The following is a 26253-nucleotide window of genomic DNA, read 5'->3' on the forward strand; positions in this document are numbered from 1 at the left end:
GGAGGTTTTTTGCTGCATCTTCCAACACGCAGCCCGGCGTACAGCCCTACACAGAAACCGGCTTCTGGCGTGCATCTACTCGACAGGCTACTTGCAAAACAGCCCGCTGAGGCGCCATCTCCCTCAAGACGCAGTGAGTGTTTCCATACCCGCTATTCAAAGCGCAACTCGCAACTCCTGCTGCTTGGGCTTACTACTAACTGTGCCTGCTACGCTATACTAATATACAGATGCCTGTTTATCTGCCCTGCCTACCAGCACCTGCATGAACTCCTGTGCGTGTTAGCTTACACGCTAATTCAGGTCAACTTGGCTCTATAATTCTTTGCTGCTATAAGCATCTCCACTGTGTATACTTCAAAACGGCAATCCTCTGAGGGGACATTTTTACTTCTATTTCAATACCACCCTTTCATTCCCGCTGGGACGCCAGCTTACTGTGGTTTATGAAATTCACCAAGTCTGCTATTTTATCCCCATTATACTGGTCTAATTATCAGGAATTTTACTGTGTATTAACATATATAATTGTGTCCATTATACTCAAATTTTAGTTGATTACCCACTTCCAATCTTAGTATATTATTTGTGGTCCTATATGTATGTGTATAAATGTTAATTATATTCCAATTTTAGTTTATTACCCACCTCTAATCTTAGTAAATTATTTGTGGTCCTATATATGTGTATAAATGTTAATTATATTCCAATTTTAGTTTATTACTCACCTTATCTTTATATTTAATTTTTGTCTATATAAAGAGTTTTTACATCCATTTACAGCGTGTCCTCTACTCATTGTGCTTGGTGTGCCTCATATATATATTTTTATTGTATCACATTACCCTTCATTACCACCACAGTTCTGATTGACAGCGCAGTGTGTATCTTTCTATATATGTAGGGCCTGCTTCAGAAGGCCATGCAGATCAGCAATAATCGCAGATAGCAATTTTGCAGATCTACGCATGCTCGCACACACCAATAAGCCTTAAATCTAAGATGCAACGGGGGTAGACGGAGAGTGGCGACAGACCAAGGTGGGGGGTGGCAGGGCAGCACTGTAGGGGCTCCGTCCAGACAACACAAGTGTGTCCAGATCGTCTTGGGGGGTGCTGTAACCCCAAAAATGGCTGGCATGCACATACCTTCACAGATAGGGACCCAGCGTGCAGTACAGTCCTTTGCCTGTGCTGAATTACCCTGCCATTTGGAGTTGTAATATGTACTTTCTACAGTGTGTGTGTGCTTATTTTAGTATTGGTTTAGCAGTGGGACTACAAGTCCCAGCAGGTCCATTAATGCCCTGCAAGTATGGACTTGTGGTTCACCAAGTCCCTACATGTGGGGAGGCTAGCTGGGACTTTTAGTTCCACAGCCAAACCCAATGCTATTTTTTTTATTTTTGCACAGAAAAGATAGGGATAACCTCGGGTTTCAGCCCTTGCCTGGGGTGGCCAAGAGGAGGTCCACTCTATTTTTTAGACATGCACACACACTCGACTCCTTATTCACTTACCAGGTCAGAATCATTTCTTACCCTATAAGGCTTTATTTGATACTATCTATTTTTTAGGTCTAATTGGGGGCCACTGGGTCTCCATTTAGATATCTAGGGTTTACAGCTCCATTTATTGATTGATGAATTATCGATAGTGGAGACGTTTTATGGTCTCACTATCTGACACGCCCCTTAAATCTTATATATATATATATATATATATATATATATATATAAAAATATAAAAAAAGATATAAAAAAGAAATAACAATAGGTTTCTCATATTAAGAGCCCAGTATTGGGGTGGGAGTGAAGAACTATCTATGACAATGATGTCACTAACCTTATCGTTGGGCACGCATTATAAATCTAATTGCTTCATTCCTATTACCACTATATATTCCCATGTAGTTTTTGTATATCCTACAATACTACTATCATGGTATTATTTAATCAACCCATCATAGAGGCGAACACTTATACCGCCTATTGGAACGCGGATGTAAAAGCGTGGAACGCATTCTGTCACATATTCCATCCTATCGGCGGACGTTGGTGACGCACCTTGAGCCGCATATACATATGCGGAAATGACATAGCGTGGAACGCATTGTCATCATCCCCCTCTGTAGTTGTAAGCTGAAAGACGCCGCATGGACCGCATATTGGGCGCTTATTACTGACGTCACGTGGAACGCACGCGACTTATTATCTCTGGTTCTCCTGCTTTATTTATACAAATTGGCGGTGGTTTATTATAACAGCGATCGCTAACACAAAGCTGTCAGTTAAGAGTAAGTCCAGAGTGTATGTTGACAGTAAAAGTACTATACCATGTCATTATCTTTATCTTCCTAAACCGGAAGTGACGTTTTGCTGTATCCCTATATATACCCGGCCAGCCTGTCCACCTGTTACCTGCAGTTGGTTCATTGGTGGCTCACTGTGTTCCTTATCCAGAGGTATGTTAATGGTTGAAATTTACTCTAATTGATTTTTCTGGCATGTTAAATAGATTATGTATTCAGTAATGCCTGATGTGGCTTAGGCACTGTAAATGCACTAATTACTATGTGCACTTTCGAATTGTAACATGTATCATATTATCCAGTTGGATTCATTATTGATAAACTGTTATGATACACTGGAATGTCTGAGGTAACATTGTCCCTCTTTTTTCTCATTGATGGCTATACACATCATGAGATATTGTATCAAATTGTATCAAAATGTCCCTTTTTGTCTTCTTGATGGCGATACACATCATGAGATATTGTATCTAATTGAAATTCAATGCCTGTATTTAAACACTGAATGACATGGGAATATCCTTATGAATTGCTGTGATTTTTGTTAATAATGCCCCCAAAAATGATGATAGTGTAGATTATTTACAATTCTTAATCGTATATCATAAATATTGGTAAGCATTTTTTCTTTTTAATATGACTGATCAGCCCTTACCCATTGATTCTATAGGAGTCCTCATTCTACATTTCCTAGGACCCTCACACGTTGTCAGACTGAATTTTGGTAGGTGCTTAATCTGTTTGAGAATATATCCCTTTTCATTCTACTTGCCATTTCAAACTTTAAATTATATATTTACTGTTCACATTACAGATGCAGTTGTTCTATAAAACTTAAATATTAAGATCCTCTACAGGATTTGACCCTCTAGAAGGACCTCCATATTTTTGATCCGCATTCATAATACAGTTGGAACTTGGTATGTGCCAAAAAATTGCACTAATTACCCTTATATCCTTCTATTTCCTCTTGCTCTCCTCCTTTTGTACCAATTAATTAATTATCCATCCATTATTTACATTGTAGATGCAGCTGAGCACTACATATTAATTATCCGCATAGGATCCGTTTTTTTGAAGGTTTACTTACCGGGTGTGATTATTTTCACTACCCATCAACATACGGGTATGTACCTGTCCATTTATGTATTTTAAAAACATTAACTAATTTTTAAAATTGTTATATAGCTAATGAAGTTTTCTCTACCACCATAGAATTTTTACCCCTGAGGAAGTCGTATCGACGAAACGCGTTGGGTGTATTTCCTTGTTTCTGTATGAACTATACTGCACAGATGAAAACTACATGTTTTTAATAAATGTTGTATTAAATCAAAAACCGTGAATTTTATGTTGGAATACCATTGATTTTTGGTTATCGGTTATATTCTGGTGGTGGAATTTATATTAGGGGCGCACTCTGTTTTTCTTTTTTCTCCGTTTCTTCTACTTCCCTCACTAACAGGGGGGACTAATAGAGTTGCTGCCCCGACAGATAATTTCTAGCGCATTGAAAGGGTATTTCTTTTGTTATGCACACACATATTTATAAAAAGCTCTGGTCACACCCCTGATGTCAGTAGCCACAACCCTGACATGCTGGTCACACCCCATGCAGTGGCCCACAATAGGCCCTTCACACAATTGTGTTTGTTTTCCCCCACAAAATGTTGCAATATTTCTGGTATTATGTATTCAGGGAGACTTTGGGGCTGATGTGTAGTCACATGCCACTGGTCACACCCACACAGCACAGGTCCCACCTCTTTCACTTCCCACACTAGTCCGCTGATCAGTTTCAGGACCAGAGCAATTAGCCCTTAATCTGGCCCTGGTAGTCTTGGCACATTGCAGGGAAGGGCTCCATTCGGACCCCCTGTCCCTGCCTGTGCCTGGTGACACATTAACAGATGTGATTGCACTCTGCAATGAGATCTTGGCCGCTAATATTGTGCCCAGATCGCAATGATAAATGTGCCCCAACGGTATGTCTTATTCTGAGGGGGGGTTATGTTGCTACAAATTTTACATTTTTATATCTTATTTCTGAGGGAAAAAAACTCTTCATGACAAAACTTGAATGTGTAATAAATCACAATGGCTGTAGCAATTCATATTTCAGTCAGTTTTGCTTTTTATTTAAATTTCAGAGTGATTCAGTCTCTGTGACCATGTCACATATGTGTGTATATGTTAATGCAGGGTAACATCAAGGTAAATGTTTTCCCTATGTTGTTAGATTACTTTTAAACACAATACAGAATAGGATTCCTTCTGCCATAACCTATTTGGAAGACTGATAATGTATTTCACAATCATTTGGTCTAAAATGTGTCAGGAAAGAGAATCAATAACCTCTAATGCATTTTAAATGTAAGACATTAAACTCATACTTTATTTAAATGTGAATCTAGACATTGCTGCTTGTCTAGTGTGTGAATGGAATTTCTGTTAACTCTATGAACTTCTTCAATGTAAAGGTGTCGCTTTAAGGAGTAAATCATATTTACCTATCCTCCTGCATTCTGCAGGAGACTCCCTGAAATAACACTAATCTCCCTCTCTCCCTCATTAGTCTAGCAATCTCCCTCATGTCACCTAGCCCACATTACACTGTTACATCATAGTTACCTCCCCTCTTGCATTCTGCAGGAGACTCCCTGACATAGCAGCAATCTCCCTCATTTCACCGAGCCCACATTACACTGTTACATTTTTGGGGAAAAAAGGAATGTGAGACAGATACATTTACATTGACTCATCAGCACCATTTCCCAGAACTTTAGCAAGTATATTACTTACTGCTTTGGGGCTCATCTACATTTGTGTAGCAGTACACACCCACGCTTCTAGGTGCCATGTTCACAATCTCTTTTCACAATCTCTCCATATATGGAACTAGACACGCCCTTTGGGAGGAGCATGAAACGCCCCTTCAATGGGGTGCTGTGCAAAATTCTACTACCAACTATAATCTCCCTGAAACTAGTTTTAAAAAGTAGGCAAGTATGGAGTAAATTCAACTAGCCCTGCAGATACCCAAGATCTATGCATGTTTGTGAGCACTTAAACTGCATTTGCAACAGAGTAGTAGCAAGGGGCAGTGACTAAACTTTTGCATGACAGGACTGATCTTTAAAGGGGAGTGGTCCAGACAATGCAGTCATATCTGGACCATTTGAGAGGAGGGCTGTGGTGGCTGTGTGACATCACAAACAGCCACTGCAACCAAAACATGGCCAACCTGCCTCTTGCATCTCAGCTAGGCGGTGCAGCCAGGGGCCAGCCAGTGATGTGTGAGCGATTTGCTATAGAGGAAGGAGAAGTTCCCGCTGGGCAGCCTTAACCTATGCTGGGAAGCCCCTCACAACCTGCTGCCACAGGGGCGTTTCAAAGAGGAAGAAAGACTCTCTTTTTTGTTGGGGCACTCTTGTTTGGAGATTAATTATCGTAATCTCAATTATAACAATTATAGGACATGTAGATGGTAAGTAGGGAAAACGCCAAACAGAGACACTCAGAAGATGCCCCTGGTGTAACAGTCAATACTAGTATAACAGTTAGATAGAGGAAGAAGTGTGGATAGTGTAAATTGCATGTTTAAAAATTAACTTTTATTAATGAATTTCTAAAATAAATACTAGACACACATATATAATTTGACACACAAAACAAATAATATGTAGCACACTTGTGATTCAGATGAGCCACATACATAGATGCACTTAATGTTGTGATAGCTTGCTATCCCCAGCTCAATCATTTTTAGCCAGAGAAAGAACCACTGTTTGAGATTGAATACTCTGGGAGACGTATAATCACTCAGTGCATCAAGTGATCTTTGCCAAAAGTACAGTATACAAATGTTTCAAACAAGGTTTTCCACAGAGTCTATACAGAGACAATGTATCTGTTATGGCTTGAAAATCAGGCCTGTTTGTTTGAAGTTTTTAGTGAGGCAATCTCAAGGGTTGCATATTATAATATAACACTTAACACAGAGCCTTCAAAGAAGAGATTTCTATAGTCTGTATAACTCAGGTTTCAAGATTGTTATGTGGTATCTCACAATGGTAATTTAATGAATCTAGCCAGGTATTTTGAAGGTCAACATCACCAGTGAAAATATTATGAACAAAATACTCTTAATTCAGTATGTATGGCATTTCAAATATACCGTAAATATTCTGCAGCAGAGGGTATAATAGCGCATACACAGTTTTAAAAGGTACATATATTGAGCCAATATTTTTTCTCTCCTATAACAGTTTAGAGATTATAGTGAGAAAAACAAGAGAGGAGAAAGTGAGGTCTAGTCTCCCTGTGAGTCCCGAGTGAGAGATATTCGGACCGACTTTATATACCTATAGCAGGAGTGGGTCATTCTGTTTATGTTAGGGAAGTCACCTCACCCATTTTTTGTCAGAGGTGACCCCAAGGTACCTGCCAGCTTGCACTGTAAAATACTGGGCTTTTAAGGTATTTTGTGAAATCTCAGTTTTCTCAGGGATTGTAGGGATAGAAAGGAAAGTCTCCTACTAATTCCCTGCTAGAGCTGGTGCCTCCCTACTTTATATACCTATAGCAGAAGGTGGGAAATTTTGTTTTGAGAGTCAGAGAGGTCACCCCCTCAATTTCTCAGGAAGCTTCCGCAGTTTGCCAGCTGCCATCCAGATAGTCAGGGTGGACTTTGTAGGTATTGTGGGTACACACGCTCTATGTTGCGGGTTTTTCAGAGGGGAGATATAAATAGCTGCTGTCCCCAAAAGTCTTGCTGTCCCCCTGTTTAGATTAACTACCAGTGCAGGGTGGATACAGCATGACCATGGTGGATGAGTGTATTCAATAAAATTTGAGCTGTATAGAAAGTTGCAGCTTTCAATGGCCTCTCAAGTGCGCTGCTATCCTCCACTTGCAGGTGATCTGTAGTGGTGGAGGGTGAGCGGCATTCGGCTGCCAATCTGGCTGACAGGTAGAGTAGAGAGTAGTAGGTTTGGTAAAAATAGCCTGGTGGCTGTGAAAAAGAAGGACATACAGAGTGGGAGGGCAAAAGTTTGCCGGGAGACAAGGAGCAGGGAGAGACAGGTTGTGTACCTGTATAGAGCCTTCTATGGCGGATTCAGCCGCCATCGCTTGTGTGCGATAAGTGCTAAAGGCAGGCAGATAATGTACCTCTACTGTGCCTGTCTGTGGCGGGTTTGGGCTGCCGTCACCTGTATGCGGTTGTTGTGGAGGACGGCAGAGAGGCACAGTGTCTCTGTCCGTCAAATCCCCAAGTTGGACTTCACCGCCGTTGCTAATATGCTGCTGCTGCAGGAAACGCTGACAGCGTCTCTTAACTCACCAACAATCGTTTCACTGGAGGATATTAATAGGCCCCATAGCAATACTTTGTAAGGGCCTCCTATTTAGCAACTGATGATAATAAATGTATATATCACATATAACTGAATGTACAGATAGACCCCCTTATGGTCTGGGCCCCATAGCAGCTGCACCCCTTTCACCGATGGTAGTTACGCCCTTGTTTGCGAGCCCTTGTTTGTGGTTCCCAGTATGCTTGGGAGGCCTTATGGTACTTGTAGTTTTACTGTAAAAAAAGTTTTTTGAACTTTGCATATGTTTTTTTTTTTTTTTTACACAACTTAATCAACCTGGTACCCACCGCCCTGGTGTCCAGGGACAGCCCGGGCTTCAGCCCTGGAAGGGTGAAGCCTGCGAGAGACCCCGTTATTGGGGAGGTCCCCACTCCCCCTCGTACCCCATCCAGGGCTGATCAGCCAGGGTGATCATGGTTCATCCGGGGAACCTTGCTGTGGCTGTTGAAGCCCAGTGCTTCAAAATTGGGGAGCCCCAGTTCTTTTGTCCCTTGTATTTTTGGAACCAGGACCGGTCCAAGAGCCCAGTTCTGGTTTCCTAAATACGTGAGATCCCCACAATTTTCCCTCCACATTTTGGGAACCAGGACGGGCTCAATAAGCCCGTGGCTGGTAATTCAATGGGGATTCGATCATTAGGTTGACTGCACTAATGCGAGTACACACAGGGGAGTGATTAAACAAGTGCAAACATGTTATCCCCTCCATGCACCAGAGCAGTAGGCTGTACATTATCTACATACTGTAAGTATAATTGATTGATTTGTGTGTGTATGGATGTTCCACGGTAACTCTCGAACGCTTTAACTAATCATCTTCAAACTTTGCACAGTACCTTATCATCTTAAGGGACGATCTAAGTTTGAAGTTGGGTTTAATCTGATGACCCTTAAGGGTGCTGTCATAAGGGTCCATGCTATTTCTGTTGTTTTCATGCATGTCCTTGGAAAGCTTGAGACTTTCTGAATACAAAACAATAAATAGACTCCTTTAAGTGGACCCTTAAAGGCCTATAAGGATTCATTAAATGAAAAACATTTTCACTATTTAAAAGTTTTGACAAACTGAAATTAACAAGCGACACGGTAGAGTGGTCTGTGAATCGAACACTGTTGATATTGTTGTGAAATCCACGTGAGCTCGATCCCTATCATGACTAGGAGTTTGTGGACTCAGTCATGACCTTGTTTGAGGATCCATCTCAGTACGGGCTGCAATGAGGGTGCTTGAAGCTTGGCAGGTAGAATGTAGGACCTACGCATATATATTCGACTGAGTTTTGACGAAACTCCTTGGCGAGGGCGCGGAGTCTAACTGCCCGGCAGTCTTCGTCAGGGACCCCCGCAAGGGAGTTTGGACTTCACTGCGTCCAGACAGCAGGTTGCGGCCCCTCATCAGAAGCTCTCTCTCTGGTGGTCAGAGACTGACTGTGATTGGAGGTCGGTCGAGACACAGGAACTGGAGGTAGTGTAATGGAGAACTGAAATAGCCAACTTGGCAAATAACTTTGGAACTTGAAACAGGAACAAAAAGGGCTGCCTTGATGTAGGAACTCCGGGTTGGGAATAACTGGAACTCAAAGGCCTAACTGGCTTCGGAGAGGATGAAACTGAGGGTAGCAGGGTAACTCAGATAACCAACTTGGTGGATAACTGAAGAAAATGGCAACTCAGGATAGCCAACTTGGTATGTAACAGGTAACTGAAGAATACTGAGGATAAACACAGGAACTAGAGGAACAGGAACCGGAGCAGTAATAGGACTGTTTCTGGACCAGACCGGGAACGCTGGATCAGATGGACAAGCAGAGCCTCTGGGAGAAGAACCCTGAAGACTCACCCAGAGATGCAAGGAAGCAAGCTTGAAAAGTGAAGAGCATCTGGCACATGCAGCAGGAAGACAAATTTCTGAAGGTGGGTCTGCATCTGTGAGCTAGATATTTAACCCCCATGGCTTGTATTGATTGGAGGAAATGACAGAGGGCAATCTGAGGCATGAATCCAGAAGACTTCAGTCTGAACTAAACAGTTGAGCCACAGGGAACAGGAGAGCAAAGGGTTACAGGTGATTCCATCTTCAGTCTGGATTTCCAACAGGTGCACAATCAATGAGCCAGCAACGCACAGACTGATTGGCAGCATGAATGGAGACAGAACTGAGTCAGACTGAGACACAGAGCAGAATCACAAGTCAGGTAATCTTGAATAAGCAGATCTGTGACAGTACCCCCTCCTTCAGGGTGGACTCAGGACGCCTATGCCAGAACCTTTTTCGGAACAGAACTCAAGGTTAACGATGATGCTTCTTCTTAGTTAAATGCTTGGACTTTTGAGGAAGATGAAGCTTTAGATTCTACAAAACAGGCACAAGAGAGAACAGGACCCTACAGGAAGGGAGTGGCACCATAATCAAACTATGAATTTGAGTAAATGGGGGAAATTTACTAAGATGTGTATTCTACTTCACATGTGATGTTGCTAATGGCAACCAATCAGAATCTACTTCTTATTTATCTCCCCCCCCCCTTCCTGAGCCTGGACACTTGAAATCCCATCTTGGGGCTGGACACAGCAAACCCTCTTCTGGTACTGATTATACTTAATCCCCTTTGGGGGTTGAGGATGCTGAGCCCCCTCATGGGGCTGAGCAAGAGGATGCTGAACCCCCTCTTGGGGATGAGGATGCTGAACCCCCTCTTGGGGATGAGGATGCTGAACCCCTTCTTGGGGATGAGGATGCTGAACCCCCTCTTGGGGATGAGGATGCTGAACCCCCTCTTGGGGATGAGGATGCTGAACCCCCTCCTGGGGCTGGGGATGCTGAACCCCCTCCTGGGGCTGAGGATGCTGAACCCCTTCCTGGGGCTGAGGATGCTGAACCCCCTCCTGGGGCTGGAAACTGCATGCCCCCTCCTGGGGCTGGAAACAGCGGGCCCCCTCCTGGGGCTGGAAACAGCGGGCCCCCTCCTGGGGATGGAAACCGCGGGCCCCCTCCTGGGGCTGGAAAACGTGGGCCCCCTACTGCGGCTGGAAAATGTGGGCCCCTCCTGGGGCTCGAAAACACGGGCCCATACTGGGGCACAGGGCCCCTCTTGGGATTGGAGACTGTGGGCACCCACTTGGAGCTCAGGGCTGCACGCTACCTCTTGGGTTTGGGGACTGCATGCCCCTACTTGGAGCTCAGAGTTGGGGACCCCCTCTTGGGGCTCAGGATGGCCCACTTGGCATATAACGGATAACTGAAGAAAACGGCAACTCAGGATGGCCCACTTGGCATATAACGGGTAACTGAAGTATACTGAGGATAAACACAGGAACTAGAGGAACAGGAGCAGGAATAGGACTATTTGTGGGAATACTGAATCAGATGGACAAGCAGAGCCTCTGGGAGCTGAACGCTGAAGACTCTAACAGGGATGCCAGGAAGCAAGCTAGCACAATGAAGAGCATCCGGCACATGCAGCAGGAAGATAAGTTGCTGAAGGCGGTTCTGCAAGTTATTTAACCCCCCTGCATTGTATTGATTGGAGGAAATGACAGAGAGCAAACTGCAATCTGAGGCATGAATCCAGAAGATTTCAGTCTGAACTAAGCAGGTGAGCTACAGGGAACAGGAGAGCAAAGGGTTACATTTGATTCCAGCTTCAGTCTGGTTTTCCAACAGGTGCACAATCAATGAGCCAGCAATGCACAGACTGACTCACAGCATGAATTGAGACAGAACTGAGACAGACTGAGACACAGAACAGTCGGGTAAGCTTGAATAAGCAGATCTGTGACAATCCCCAGTGATTTTTTTCTCTTGATTGCTTATTCATTGAGGGTTTTTGGTATATTTTGTGGCTGCTGCAGCAGCTTCTGCCCTGCTGTGGTTGGGAAGGAAAGGTGTATAGTGGGAGACTTGGTCTGGCTGCTGCAGCAGCTTCTGCCCTGCTTTGATTGGGAAGGGAAGGTGAATAGTTGGAGACTTGCTGTGCCTGCTGCAGCAGCTTCTGCCCTGCTGTGGTTGGGAAGGGAAGGGGAATAGTTGGAGACTTGCTATGCCTGCTGCAGCAGCTCCTGCCCTGCTGTGGTTAGCAGGGGTAGGTGGATAGTTAGAGACTTGGGGTGACATTTCATAGGATGAGAGTTTTAGTAACTTTTCAAAATCGCCCATTATTGCACTTTTTAAAATCTCATTTTTTGCTGCAAATTCACATATTTAATGAGCTGTGTATTTTAGTCGTGAAAATGTGCGATTTTTAGTCATGAAAATGTGCGTATATGTGGAAATGGGTGAATTTGTGTTAAAAAAAATGTTTTGAGGTCCCTCCTCCTGAGCATAATCAGCCCCGGGCTCATTGAGACGGACCTGGTTCCAAAAATACAGGGGACAAAAAATCTGGGGGTCCCCTGTATTTTGAAACCAGCCCCGGGCTCCAACAGCCCGCGGTGTCATGCCACAGCCGGGGGACAGTTTTTACATAAGGTCACCTGGCCTAACCATGAGCACCATGGCTGGTCAGCCTTGGACACCCCTGGGGAAGTGGGGACCCTCCAATAAAGGGGCCACCCCAGGTGGCTTCACCCATCCAGGGCTGAAGCCCGGGGCTGTCAACGGCATCCCTGGGCTTTGGATGCTGGCCTGATAGGGTTAAAACACTCATTCACAACATTGCTTTATACAGGTGAACTACAAGTGCTAGCAGGCCTCCCCCGCATACTAGGACTTGGCGAACCACAAGTCCCAGCAAGCGGGCATTAATGGGCCCGCTGGGACTTGTAGTCCACCTGTAAAATCTGTTAAAATAAAAGACACACACACAGAAAAGTAGAACTTTATTACACACACACAAACACACACCTCACTTTTACACCAATATACTTACCAACCCAGGGTCCAGCGCTGCCCTCCCTCCTCCAGAGGGGGTCCAGCGCTGCTAACAGCTTCTATAGCTACAAAGGCTGCTAGCGTCTTTGGCTCGATGCGTCTCCATGGAGTTGCATAGCTCAGCCAATCTTTTCTGTGTGTGTGTCTTTTATTTTAGCATTCTTTTTACAGGTGGACTACAAGTCCCTGCAGGCCCATTAATGCCCAGCAAGCTGGGACTTATGGTTCGCCAAGTCCCAGCATGCGGAGGTGTCCTGCTGGCACTTGTAGTTCACCTGTATAAAGCAATGTTATGAAGGAGTGTTTTAACCCTATCAGGTCGGCGTCCAAAGCCCTGGGACCCTGATGACAGCCCTGGACGGGTGAAACCTGGGGGGGTCCCCACTCCCCCAGGTACCCCGTCCAAGGTTGACCAGCCACGGTGCTCATGGTTTGGCTGGGGCACCTTATGTAAAAAGTGTCCACTGGCTGTGGCATGACACTGCGGGCTGTTGGAGCCCGGTGCTGTTTTCACAATATGGGGGACCCCCAGATTTTTTGTCCCCCAGATTTTTTGAACCAGGATCGGTCCAAGAGTCAGGGGCTGGTTTCAGAAATACGGGAGACCTCTACGCTTTTTGTCCCCCATATTTTTGGAACCAGGTCCTGGGCTGGTTATGCTCAGGAGGGGGGACCCCACGCCATTTTTTAAATCAAAATTAACTTTTACACATTTTACAAGACAGGACCATGAACAGATCTCAATGATCTGTGCATTGTTCTGGCAAATTCGCCTGTCAGAACCTAGTCTGCAAGTGTGGCGATTTTTGTAATATTTTCCCATTTTCGCATCTCATTAAATATGCGATTTGTATACTTAACAATGCGAAAACATCTGAATGCTAGTTCCGGCGATACTAAAAATCAGAATGTGCGATTTCGTTTTCCACATCTCATTAAATATGCAAATTCGGAAAACCGTGCGATTTTGCACGTTTTTGGCATAAAAATCACACAGATCCAGGGTGTCCGGCATGACCTCCTAAGTTCAGTGCTGCATGGGTGCCCACATAGGGAAGTAGGTAGACTTGGAGGAAGGATGCGGCACACCATTCACGTAAACACAAACAATTTTTAATGCATATAGCAATGTTTCAATGCCTAATATGGCATTTTCATCAGGCTTAACACACACATACATAAACATCTTACCTAAATAGGGTCTAGCTGGCGCATTGCCGTGCACGGGGCCACGCACCCGTCCGGCGGCGCTGGTCACGTGACGTCATCATCCAGTGACCCGTCTCGGACTCTGTGACGATGCGTCACGTGGCCGTATCTAGGCAACCAGAATAACACAACAGTTACGTACATTTAAAAACAAGGGTAAAGGTATAGAATACATAAAATACACACTGGGGCAGCAATCTATAAATGCACTGGATGTTATAAGGGCATAAACAGAGTAAATCAAAAGTATAATAGATCTTTAGGATAAACTATCAAAACAACATGGCGGACCTGCTGGTTATGGTAACCATTAAAACCAAAACATTTGCAAGTCACTATCTAAAAGATAGCTGGTTCTACTGGCCGAGTCACACGGATTAACCAGGTGATGTGGGCAGATATTGGTACATACATATACAAGAAAAAACTTGAAAAAGCATGAAGAAATATAGAAAAATATGAAAAAACATGGGCATTGGCCTCCTAAGACATGATGTGGCAGATATTTAAGGAGAAAGTACATTAATACCAGTATGGTCATTAAGGCCTTTAGGGGCTGCCGTTTCCAATCTAAGGATCCATCTTGCCTCACATTTAAGAAGTGACAGACCCCTATTACCCCCTCTGATAGAGGCGGGAATGTGGTCTATCATACGATATTTTAATTGTGCCATTGAATGGCCTGCCTGAGCCCAGTGGCGAGCCACTGGCTGCTCGCTAGTACCCTTCGAGATTGCTGATTTGATTGCTGACCTGTGGGCTGCCATACGCTCCTTAAAGGCACGCTCCGTTTTACCTATATATGACAGCCCACAGGGACAGACAATCTTGTAAACCACATACATACTATTACACATCAAGGTGTGATTAATGGTCATAGACTTGCCAGATTGGGGGTGTGGAAATGTGGGGCCTCCAATCAAAAAACGACAGGTAGTACAGGTGCACCTGACGTTACCCCTGAGTGTCTGTTTTTTAGGGGGATTGATGACTACATTAGTCTTGACCAATACATCTCTTAAGTTAGGTGGTCTTTTGTAGCACGATAACAAATCTATTTTCTGTAGACCCAAATCCGGGTCTGTCTTGACCATAGGCCAAAGTCGTTTAGAGATAGAATTAACGACTCTACTACCAGAATTAAACGTGGTAACCCATGGCATACGGGTTACTCCCAATGGTTCAGTTTTTTTGGGGGTCAACAAATCATCTCTGTTTAGACTTAGCTGATTTCAAGACAGACTGCGGGTATCCTCTTTGTTGGAATCGCTCCAACATAGTTTCCATTTGGGCCTCCGCTTGTAGTGGATTAGAATTAATGCGCTTAGTGCGCAGTAACTGGGAAAAAGGTAATCCTCTAACTGATGCCCTAGGATGGCAGCTGGTGTAGTGGAGTGTGTTGTTCCTGTCGGTATCCTTGGTATACAAACTGGTTACCAGGTTACCCGATTCTATTCGTATTTCTACATCCAGAAACTTAACACAATCTTGACTATAGGAGTACGTAAATTTTACTGGGCCATCTGTTGAGTTATGTTGCTCTATGTGGTTCACCAAGTCCACAGCAGGACCCTTACAAAATATAAGCAGATCATCTATGTAGCGGGTGTAAAAAAGAATACAACTCGCCACATGATGATCTGTGAAGAACACATCCTCCTCTACCTTAAACATAAAAATGTTTGCATATGAGGGGGCTACCACCGCCCCCATAGCACAGCCTGTAAGCTGAAGGAAAAAGGTTTCATTATAAATTAAAAAAATTTTGGTAAGTATTAGTTCAAGTAATTGCAATATTACTTCCACATTCGGGCCACAATACTCAGGGTGGTCAGTGATGTAGCCCCTAACAGCAGCCAGACCCATATCGTGGGGGATGACTGTGTAGAGGCTACACACAGCTACAGTGAACATGCAAATATCCTCCTCCAACCGAGGCAATGACTGGAGTTTGCACAATAGGGAAGTTGTGTCAAGAAGGTATCTTGGGTGTAACCTAATACAGGGCTGGAGTACACTATCCACAAAAATTGATGCTGGTTGAAATAATGAGTCCCTGGCGGAAATTATGGGACGACCAGGAGGGTCCGCCAGGGACTTGTGTATCTTGGGAATAGTGTACATAAGAGGGACCAAAGGGTATGCTGGTAGTAGTGCCTCCTTTATTTTTAAGGTAATCAATTGTAAATCAACAGCCTTCTGTAGTACAGCTTCCAGTTCCTTTTTGAACAGGGAGGAAGGATCCTGTTGTAGTTTGCGGTAAGTAGATGTATCATTAAGGTGTGCCATCACTTGAATGTGATATTTGTCACGGTCTTGAAGGACCAATGCCCCACCCTTGTCTGCTGGCCTAAATATTAACTGGTCATTGTTAGCCAGTGCATCTAGGGCCAGTCGTTCTGGTTTAGTTAGATTGTCCCGGGTTCTGGGCATTTTAGGAATCTCCGATGACACACCTTCGTTCAACATGCGTATGTACGTCTTGATTGTAGGGTTAAAGGATTGGGGATCAAATTGGGATTTAGGCAGGATCTTCTTAAGTTGGGGTGGAATTTCATTCCAACCGGCTGGTATGATCTTAGTCCCCATTGAATCATCCCGAGGTTTTGAAAATAAATCCTTTACTCTCAGTTGGCGGGCCAGACGGTGTTGTTCAACATGCCAATTATTGGCATTAAAGGGGACTGTAGGAGTAAATGAAAGTCCTTTGGCCAAAACTTTAGATTCGTCAGGGGTTAGGGGATAGGATGATAGGTTTATCACTAAGCTTTGGTCTTGGCTGCCGGCGGTTTTCTTCCGGCTGCCCTGCTTCCTCGCCTTCCCGCCTCGGCGGGTATAGGGGCGCCGCCTTCTTGTGGGTTGCGCCTGTTGCGTGCCCCTAAAGGGTGGGCATTACGTTGGCTAGAGGAATGTGCAGACTGATTTTCACCTTCGCTATTTGAGGAATTGAAGTCTGTTGATGACCCATAATTGCGCTCATGACCTTTGTTATATCTCCTAAAAAAGTTTTTTTTGTATCCTCCCATTTGCTGAGGTGTTGTCCACTGGTAGATTAGATTTAATTGATAGTCATTTTTCACCTTAGACTTCTTCTCGCGTTAAAACTTAATAAGATTGCGTTTGTACGCTTGCAGTTGTTCATTAAGTTTGGAAAACCAATCAGTAGTGGCATCCTCGCTTAGTGTAGCTTTGTGGGACGCCTCAAATTCATTGATTTTATCCTTAGCCGCTTTAACCTCTTGGGTGGAATATTCTATGATTAATAGCATGAGGTCAAATGAGCATTTATTGACTATTGACACCCACTTCCTGCAGAAAGTGGGGTCATGACGTCCAATAGTCGGGCCGTTTTTCATCCGTAACCCCCTGGGAATCATTCTAGCTCTGTGGTATTCGCTTAGAGACAATCCGTGATAATAATAGTCAATTTCACGTTTTTTAAGTTTAAGCAGGTCACGGAATAATTCCTCACAAGGAGCCGCTTCTGCCATATCCTCTAACACGCTACTGTATAGGATTCCATCTGCATCCTTGTCAGTGTAGGTAGTAGTTTCCCGAATGGGATAAGCCGTCTGTGAACAACCCGCAGCAGGTTCCATGGAGTTCATGCTGTTGAATAATCTGTGGTTGCTGCTCCACACAAGTCGAGTGGGACCTGTATATACAGGTTATCCGCAAGACCAATAGATGAGTAAAAATGTAAATGAATACACTGGGTGCTCAGTCCACAATGGGCAGCACGGCTTCAGCTGATGCTCCAAAATAGGGTGTAAATACCGGGGGTGCCTCGACTGGGAGATAGCTAAGTCTTAGGTTATGAGTCTAAACAGAGATGATTTGTTGACCCCCCAAAAAACTGAACCATTGGGAGTAACCCGTATGCCATGGGTTACCACGTTTAATTCTGGTAGTAGAGTCGTTAATTCTATCTCTAAACGACTTTGGCCTATGGTCAAGACAGACCCGGATTTGGGTCTACAGAAAACAGATTTGTTATTGTGCTACAAAAGACCACCTAACTTAAGAGATGTATTGGTCAAGACTAATGTAGTCATCAATCCCCCTAAAAAACAGACACCCAGGGGTAACGTCAGGTGCACCTGTACTACTTGTCGTTTTTTGATTGGAGGCCCCACATTTCCACACCCCCAATCTGGCAAGTCTATGACCATTAATCACACCTTGACGTGTAATAGTATGTATGTGGTTTACCAGATTGTCTGTCCCTGTGGGCTGTCATATATAGGTAAAACGGAGCGTGCCTTTAAGGAGCGTATGGCGATCTGCCCCTCACACACAGAGGTAGTGCCTATTCCTGCCCTGGCCTGACAAAACTGGTTGATCTGGTGCACAATGCTACCAAGGTCTGGTGGTCTATTTTGCTGCAATGTTGCAGCCATAGAAAGGGGGATAGTTGAGGTAGACACCGTGACATTCGGAGGGGCATCTGCGTCAGGCATTTTTCGGGCTCCATGTAAACCTGGCTGCAGAATGTTGTTGGCAGAGTGTGGCAGAGTCTGGTGAGTCACTCCAGGGCCGTGCTGCAATGCTGACTGCTGGGGCATGTTTTGCGAATGTTGTGACCCCATGTTCTGTGGGTGCTGCATTCCTTGTGTGTGCTGCAGCACCTGAGACATATTTTGAGAGTGCTGCAGGACCTGTGGGAGGTTCTGTTGGTGCTGCAGAGTCTGAGACATGCTCTGCTGGCGTGACATTGTCTGTGGAAGTCCCTGCGCATGGTGCAATGCCTGTGGCTGTGGTATGCTCTGCGAGTGCTGAACTCCCTGTGCGCGTTGCACATTCTGTTGATGCTGTAGAGCCTGTGGCTGGGGTATGCTCTGCGTATTTTGAAGACCCTGAGAATGTTGCAGCCCCTGTGGCATGCCCTGAGGGTGCTGCAAGGTCTGAGGGTGTGGCAGGCTTTGTGGGTGCTGCAGTCCAGGTGGCATGTTCTGAGAGTGTGACAAAGTCTGCTGTTGCATGTTCTGAGCGTGCTGCATGGCCTGTGCATGCTGCAGGGCTTGTTGGGGGCGTGTAAGCCCCTGAGGGTGGTTTAAAGTGCTAGGTGCAATATAAGGAGAGGATGGGGGATTCATCATTGAGTCTGGCAAGAGGCGGGCACGGGTGCCGTCAAAGCCCTTCAAAACGCTTTTAGCTGGCGACTTAACAATAGCCAGGAGTCCCGTCTTTGTGCTGACCTGTGAAGGGTATGGACTGTACCGCTGACCTGACGTATCCAGCCCGTTCACTGTGCGGCGGATATGCTTTCGCTGGGGAACTTTAACGCTGTTTGGAAAGATTTTAATTGTCAGGGGATTGTTGGCAACTGTCTTAGCATAAGCATCCAATTCTGCTGGAGTAGGATGCTGAGCAGATCTCATCTTCTGTGTAGTATCCCAAAGTGCTAGCGAAGACAGGTGATTGTGCTACATCGAAATCGCACCACATCGGAAAAGCAGACTGCTGCAACTTACTAGACATTTCTGAAGTCCAGTGTTCATCTGCGGGTGAGGGAGAAGCTGTAGGCGAGGTCCTGGCTACCAGGCCGGCATGGCACACACAAGGGCCGCACTCTTAAGGAGCGTATGGCAGCCCACAGGTCAGCAATCTCGAAGGGTACCAGCGAGCAGCCAGTGGCTCACCACTGGGCTCAGGCAGGCCATTCAATGGCACAATTAAAATATCGTATGATAGACCACATTCCCGCCTCTATCAGAGGGGGTAATAGGGGTCTGTCACTTCTTAAATGTGAGGCAAGATGGATCCTTAGATTGGAAACGGCAGCCCCTAAAGGCCTTAATGACCATACTGGTATTAATGTACTTTCTCTTTAAATATCTGCCACATCATGTCTTAGGAGGTCAATGCCCATGTTTTTTCATATTTTTCTATATTTCTTCATGCTTTTTCATGTTTTTTCTTGTATATGTATGTACCAATATCTGCCCGCATCACCTGGTTAATCCGTGTGACTCGGCCATTAGAACCAGCTATCTTTTAGATAGTGACTTGCAAATGTTTTGGTTTCCATGGTTACCATAACCAGCAGGTCCGCCATGTTGTTTTGATAGTTTATCCTAAAGATCTATTATACTTTTGATTTACTCTGTTTATGCCCTTATAACATCCAGTGCATTTATGGATTGCTGCCCCAGTGTGTATTTTATGTATTCTATACCTTTACCCTTGTTTTTAAATGTACGTAACTGTTGTGTTATTCTGGTTGCCTAGATACGGCCACGTGACGCATCGTCACAGAGTCCGAGACGGGTCACTGGATGATGACGTCACGTGACCAGCGCCGCCGGACGGGTGCGTGGTCCCGCGCACGGCAATGCGCCAGCTAGACCCTATTTAGGTAAGATGTTTATGTATGTGTGTCTTAAGCCTGATGAAAATGCCATATTAGGCATTGAAACGTTGCTATATGCATTAAAAATTGTTCGTGTTTACGTGAATGGTGTGCCGCATCCTTCATCCAAGTATATATATATATATATATATATATATATATATATATGGGTACACAAGAGAGAGAGAAGGTTTCAGCGCCAAGATACTTTTTTATATATGTATACAGAAGGATGCTAGTAGTTCTAGTTAAGTTTAAGGTGTTTTATTATACCTTAAAAAGAAATCTATATATATATCTTTGTAAAACACTCCCCACTCATAAAAATGGGTGTCAGCACAAGCCAAAAGCCAGACGTTGGTGAACCGTCTGTACAGGGTAGAGATTTTTGGGGAACTATATTTTTGGAACTCGGCGATCGGTTTTAATTGATAAATAAAATTGAAATCAGATTTTCAAACAATGTCATAAATTTATTTTAAAAAAGGGGGGGGCAAATACATCACGCAATAAATAACAAAAACGGGGATGACAGTGTACTCTAAGAATATATGATGCTAAAAATATGTATATGTGCTCAGCAGTAAAAAAGAGTAACTAAAATGCTGCAAACACCATAAAATCAGCTCGGCTAAGTAAAAGTACTATCTATACATTCATGTAATCATAAAAAACGGGAACATAAAAATAGAGGTAAAAGATATGGAAAATCGCTTAGCTTTAGAGAGGAGACAGGATTAAAAGCTGCCCGACGTGTTTCGTCTAAACAGACTTCCTCAGGGGGTGTGGACAAACTGGTAGGAGCTGATATTTGTAGTATGAGACAAGCTTACATCACTTCCTGTCCCTCAATTAGAAACTATAGCAGTGAGCGAATACATAAGAACATTTAGGAGGTAAATCATAATATGGTTATTAAGTATACTGGTAGTCCGTAGCTGGGATATAGGGAGCCAGCTGTCCTGTTAGCGTAAGTGTGTTAATTGCAAGTCAATTGGTTTAATTGACTCCGTTGCGGCGAAGTAGGAGATATCACGTGACCACCATCAGCCGCTCAGAGGAGCTAGAGACAAGCCGGATGACAGACGCGGCTAACTGCACGAACAACACGCAGGCGCACTGGTCTCCGGGGTGACGGCGGATGTGGGGCGGAAGTGGGGCGGATGTGTCGTCCCGCCCCGCTGTTCCGGACCCACGAAGAACAATTAAACCAATTGACTTGCAATTAACACACTTACGCTAACAGGACAGCTGGGTCCCTATATCCCAGCTACGGACTACCAGTATACTTAATAACCATATTATGATTTACCTCCTAAATGTTCTTATGTATTCGCTCACTGCTATAGTTTCTAATTGAGGGACAGGAAGTGATGTAAGCTTGTCTCATACTACAAATATCAGCTCCTACCAGTTTGTCCACACCCCCTGAGGAAGTCTGTTTAGACGAAACATGTCGGGCAGCTTTTAATCCTGTCTCCTCTCTAAAGCTAAGCGATTTTCCATATCTTTTACCTCTATTTTTATGTTCCCGTTTTTTATGATTACATGAATGTATAGATAGTACTTTTACTTAGCCGAGCTGATTTTATGGTGTTTGCAGCATTTTAGTTACTCTTTTTTACTGCTGAGCACATATACATATTTTTAGCATCATATATTCTTAGAGTACACTGTCATCCCCGTTTTTGTTATTTATTGCGTGATGTATTTGCCCCCCCCTTTTTTTAAATAAATTTCTGACATTGTTTGAAAATCTGATTTCAATTTTATTTATCAAGTAAAACCGATCGCCGAGTTCCAAAAATATAGTTCCCCATATATATATATATATATATATATATATATATATATATATATATATATATATATATATATATATATATATACAGTATATAAAAGAAAAAAAGGGGTGTAGACTCTATCTTGCGCTAATAAAGTATTTGCATAGGCAGCACTCACAATAAATCCTTCCTGTTAGTGAAGGACAAATACACACAACAACCACAATGTTATTGAAGTGCGCCAGTTCAATAAAACATCAGACCACCACCCAACATTCAAAATGGTGGACACAATTCACATATCGTTCTTCATGTGTCCAGCATACAGTAGGTGAATAATTCACAATGAGATGCAAAGTCCGATGTGAAGTATAGTCTTTTATTAAAAAGATAACTGACGCGTTTTGTCAAAATGACTTAATCAGGGGTAAAAACAAATTATAAATTGAATAGATCGAATGGTTAGAATCCAAGCTTGGATTCTAACCATTCAATCCATTCAATTTATAATTTGCTGATGTTTTATTGATCTGGCGCACTTCAATAATATTGTGGTTGATATATATATATATATATATATATATATATATATATATATATATATATATATATAGATTGAATAGCAGAATTTTCTTTTTGTAATGCCATCTCACACAATTTAAAAATAAAAATGGACTCTAGAGTAAAGCCATATCATGCTGCATTTATAAGGGACGCTTTATCGCCTCGGGCAGTGGCAAATAAATAACACACAGCGTTTGTCTGCCAATTATTTGCTGGATTCACAAACTATGTACTAGAATAATTATATTTTGTCAGAAATGCTTTTGGTTATTAAAGCAGCAGCTGCTTGGTTTAGATAAATTTTCTGTATTTTCATAGCTCAGTAAACTGTAAGAATAGTAACGGGCTTAAATTTATATCAAACACAATCCAGAAGTTAAGCGAATGTTAAATCTCTTCAAAAAGTAACCTGGCATAAATGTTTTTGTTATATAAACATCACTCTAGAGTATTACATTTGGACACAGTCTAAGAAATACAGTATGCTTCTAAAATGACAGTATGGAGTCAATAAAATTACCTGCAATAAGGTTGCGGCGTGAGAAGTGTGGCTTGAAAAGAAATGAGAAGTCTGTGAACAGTAATATAATTGCCGCATTTCCCACGTTAAAAAAACCTGTTGGATATGTAATTTTTATCCTTATCCCTATGTACCCTATATCATAAACAAGAAAGGTGGTATCTGAGCTAAAAATGGATAATGCAACAGGTGCTATAAATCCAACTTTAATCAAATAAGAACAATAAAAAATAATAATAAAATGTAAACTCATATGAAATATATCATCCGATACAGTCATGGATTATATTCACCCAGATTAGGTTCCTGTTGATAGTGTCTGTTCCTAAAATGCCTCACTGTGAGATGTCAGAAATTGCGAGCAGGTCAGTTAATTTATGCGAATGTCCAGTAAAATGGCTATGGTGGGTTCAAATTTTCTTCAGAGGCTTGTCCGGTCACTTTAAACGGTGCAGGAGAATATTCCAACGGGGTGATGTATCAGCTTGATTCAGAAAAACACCAACATGATTCACTGTGTTAGGGGGGCAGTTGGGAGGAGCTGCAGTTCACATCTGCTCTGCAAAGCAGCCGTAATCAATGAAGAGATGCCGTACGCATGCACATGGCCAGTGGTGGAACAAGTAGTTGGGGAGCAATGGTACAAAAGTTTTATTTGAGCCCCCTTCCTCCACCCCAACCCAAGTTCACAATATGCAACATGGCAGTGGGTGACAGGGAGAGGCAGAGGGAGACAGGGAAAAAAGTGGGTGACAGCAAGGGGTGACAGGGGCAGCAGTGGGCCACAGTGCACTGCACCTGCTGCACCAATGATAGTTCCGCCTCTGCGCATGGCATATTACTAGGCCAAGTCCACTCTATCCTATGCCATGCCCACTCAGACAGTAGCCACACCCCCTTTTTTGGGCTGACATGTCCCTTGTTCACAAAGCCAAAAGTTGGGAGGTATGCCTATATAACTATGAATATTCAGTCTGTCTGTCTGGGTTAGGCTGCCTGTGGGGGAGGGTTAGCATACTTACCTAAAAAGTATCAGGATCCTGAGTATTAAGATGCCCCAGTTGGACTTCTGACTACCAATATCCCAAGCGTTGGGATCCTGATACCATCTCACTGTGGTAACTATCAGTTTGGATGGTATACTGTTCAATAAATCACAGTTGTTTTTGATCTACCGCTTTGCCTGGCTATTTTGGAACCCCAAATCTTTATATAGTTAAATGCCACAGTTACTGTACCACCAGAATTGCAGCACCATAGAGCTGCATATAAAAATCGTGAGGTGAAATTGAGCCACTAGGGGGATAATTGTGGTCCTAGCATCGGCACACTGCTGCAATAGTAACTCCCCCCTCTCGTGGGTAATTGGATTGCGCCCCATCTGTCTATTTTCGTTATAATTTGTTGTCAAATTAATGTCAACGCATAGAACAGTAGAAATTATATTAACTGTATATTTTAATTTATACTGCTATATATTTTAATGTTAAATATATATATATATATATATATATTGGGAAGTGGAGGAAAAACAGCGCTTCATAGTGCATTAAACGGAGTTTTTTAATTAGGACAATAAAATATCCACGGTACAATTTAAAATAGCCCCGTACCAAGATTATGCACTCTGTGGGCTGGATACCACACGGTTTGTAAAAGCACAACACAGGCAAATACTGCTCACATAACCATCGGTGGACTCGAATGGACCTCTTAACGATGCACCGCCACGCTGGATTGCAGGACGGGGACCGGGAAGCCACAGCCGAAGGACACGTCTGGAGACAGGTAACAGGTAGTAGGAGCGACGTAAGCCACGCCCTGACGCGTTTCGTCACAAAGACTTCGTCAGAGGGCGTGGCTATTACGTCCGCTCCATAGATCTTTATAGTGCCGGCTTTCAATCAAAATTGCCGCACTCAGGTGGAAGCTCCTCCCGTGGGCGGCTACTAATAGCGCCCATATCTTAGAGATATGTTCAAAGTAAAGGCGGCTGTAAGCGGCACTTAATACCTTGATCAGATTATAAACGTAAACCTCAATAGTCATAATAATCGCGTCCATCGATGGTTAGCGATTACAATTCCATCCTAGTTTACACAGGCGGGCTAACAGTACTATGTACAACGCGGATACACTATAATACATTTTAAAACATAAAGATGCAGTCATTTTACTGCACATATATACACACAACCATATGCCTATGAAAATACATAAAAAAAATATATTTAAAGAAAGCATATTACAATAAAAAACAGTAAAAAGTGATAATGGCCAACGTCACCTCTGACAGGAGGAATATATCAACCATCATGAAACCTGGACTTTTCCTTAAAGCCAGATCGAAGAACATTTACAGTACAAATTCATGTAAACATTTAATTAATATATGGGGTAATTTCATAACCCTCATTGAGTCCTGCGGGTGTGAGTGAGCCCATACGCAAAATCCATGATGTTTCCCTCTTTAGCAAATCTTTATCACGGTCTCCACCTCTTTTTCCTTTTGAGACCAGATCTATCCCTTTAACGGTAAGTGATCTGGGATCACAATTATGATGTTCCTTATAATGTCTTGAGAGGCTATGATTAAGGACACCGTGTTTTATATTTCTAAGGTGTTCTAGTATCCTTGTTTTTAGACAGCGCTTGGTCTTACCTATATAGTTCAACCCACACCCGCAGGTTGCCATATACACAACATAAGTAGAATTACAGTTGATAAAATGTGCTATCTTAAAAGATGTGCCTTCAATGATATGCCCTTTCTTCATATGAGGGCAAATTTTGCAACTATTACAGGGGAAGCTACCACGTATAGATAAAAATGTATCATTTTGCGGTTTTTCTTTTAGTACTTCTAGCTGACTTCTAGAAACCAAAGATTTAATGGTTTTAGCCTTTCTATATACTATACGCGGGGCATCAGGTAAATGATTAGTGAGGACAGGATCAAGTTTGAGAACATTCCAATGTTTCCTCATGATTTTATTAATTTCATTCTCATGTGTATTATACTGAGTTATGAACATGACATTGGAGGACTCTTTAAAACTATCAGTTTTTGTTGTTTTATCATCTTTTTTATTGGTAGAGAGTAGCTGTTTCCTCTCAGTACCACAGGCTCTTTCAAGAGCTCCATATACGAGACCTTTGGGGTAACCCCTATCGGTAAATCTTTCGATGTAAACCTTAGCCTGATCCTCAAAGGTATCTATATTAGAACAATTCCTTTTCAAGCGTAAAAACTGAGAAAATGGAATG

General features: G+C 43.2%; 1 pseudogene; it reads right to left on the minus strand.

Moving 5' to 3' along the window:
* Positions 1-17974: 17974 nt before the first annotated feature.
* Positions 17975-19334, minus strand: LOC146062861 (protein FAM222B pseudogene; annotated as a pseudogene).
* Positions 19335-26253: the final 6919 nt, after the last annotated feature.

This window comes from Crinia signifera, chromosome 3, assembly GCF_055691185.1.
Source record: "Crinia signifera chromosome 3, ASM5569118v1, whole genome shotgun sequence".
Lineage (NCBI taxonomy): Eukaryota > Metazoa > Chordata > Amphibia > Anura > Myobatrachidae > Crinia > Crinia signifera.